Here is a 1,853-nt window from a genome sequence, read left to right on the forward strand (position 1 = left end):
GATGATTTAAGCGCCCTCTCTTGGTTGTAAAAATGACCAATACACAGCACCATCGTCCTGTACTGTCTCTCAATACTGAACGCGGGTCATGTAAACATTGTGCGTGAAGCTCTTTCTTTCCTCGCAACATCTCATCTCTACTTCGTCGTTACGACGCCATCGATGACGCTGATGTCGACGCTAACGCCGTCTTAACAACCCCGAAAAGCTTTTACAGCGAGAGTTGTTGTATTTACGTTTTTGGCACTTTTTTTTTAATTATAAGAACTGCTCAAAGGGCTGGACACAAAGAGGAAGCGCACTGGGCTAGCGCAGTTTCTTTTGTATGCCCAATGATTTGAGCTGTTTTTGTTTATATAATGTCGTGTCAACTAGCCTCCAAGCGCTATAATGGCGTTCGAGTCCCACCCTCGTCGTTTTTTTTTCCGACTTTTTTTTGTTGCCGATACAAATTCATTTACGGTTAGCTGCACGAAGAAGGGCACATCGGGACGCAGAAACAGAACGAGAGAACTGTGGCCGCTGTTGATTTTGCAAAGTTGAGAAATTAATTGCGTAATTCTGAAACCTGGTGCCTTTGCTTGCAATTATGAAGGCCGGTGCCTCCGTTCCGCGAGGTGGCCGAGCGGTTAAGGCGATGGACTGCTAATCCATTGGGCTCTGCCCGCGTGGGTTCTAGTCCCACCCTCGTCGTTTCTTTTCCGACCCTTTTTTGTTGCCCATACAAATTCATTTACCGTTAGCTGCACGAAGAAGGGCACAGCGGGACGCAGAAACAGAGCGAGAGAACTGTGGCCGCAGTTGATTTTGAAAAAGTTGAGAAATTAATTGCGTAATTCTGAAACCTGGTGCCTTTGCTTGCAATTATGAAGGCCGGTGCCTCCGTTGCGGAGAGGTGGCCGGGATTCGACTTCCGGCCACCGAGCGTGACGGACGTGTGTATCATGGGCTCCCAAGGAGCGGATTTAGCGGCCCAGCCGTGCCGCGGTATCAGGAGTACGATCAAACCGAACGAGGACTACCAGCTGATTTTGCCGCATTTGCCAACAGGTTCGAGCGTTTTGCATACTGTTTTTTTGCATGGCGACGTCCAAGCCAGGCCATACCGTGTTGAAAACTTTCGTGACGCTCTTGAGCGTCTGTCATTGCTGCCGGAAGTGGTTGCCCTCGGGGCATATCAGATGAATCATGTTTGGGCCGTGAGATTCTGCAATGAAGAAGGAAAAAACAAAATGCTACAGGCGGAGGCGTTCAACGTCAAGGACCACCGCTGTGTGGTCATTGACCCATGCAACCAGGGCGTCAGGCTGAAGCTGTTCTTGCTGCTACACGGCGTGAAAGATGACGACGTGAAGGCAGCTCTGGCGGCTTTTGGAAAAGTGACCGACATAACTCGGGACAAGTGGATTGTCAAAGGCTGCGTCGACAAGTCGTCTACTACGCGCTCAGTGACATTGAAGCTGAAGGTGGGCGTTACCATCGAGGACTTACCGCACCAGCTGCGTGTTGGAGAGGACGTCGCACTCGTCCACGTTCCTGGCAGAGCTCCGCTCTGCCTCCGGTGCCGCGGCACCGGACACATACGTCGGGAGTGCCGTGTGCCACGTTGCGGGCTCTGTCGTCGCTTCGGCTGCGACGACGCCCAGTGCGTGCGAACATATGCTACCGTAGCTGGTCCTGGTCGCAGGGATACTACTGAGGAGCATATTATGGACGAAGTCGACACGGTAGAGGCGACCCGTGAGAGTCGGGAAGACGCAGTACCGAAAAGCATAGCCTCAGAAAAAGCAACGCTTCCCACGGAACATGAGGCTGCCAACTCAGAAGAACCACCTGTGCCTGACACCAGAACT

General features: G+C 51.9%; 1 non-coding gene across 1 annotated transcript; it reads left to right on the plus strand.

Moving 5' to 3' along the window:
• Positions 1-611: 611 nt before the first annotated feature.
• On the plus strand, positions 612-693 carry TRNAS-GCU (transfer RNA serine (anticodon GCU)). Its single transcript has one exon. It is a non-coding gene; the product is annotated as a tRNA-Ser (tRNA).
• Positions 694-1,853: the final 1,160 nt, after the last annotated feature.

Source organism: Amblyomma mixtum, chromosome 3 (genome assembly GCF_055824585.1).
Source record: "Amblyomma mixtum isolate Tamu chromosome 3, ASM5582458v1, whole genome shotgun sequence".
Taxonomy (NCBI): Eukaryota; Metazoa; Arthropoda; class Arachnida; order Ixodida; family Ixodidae; genus Amblyomma; species Amblyomma mixtum.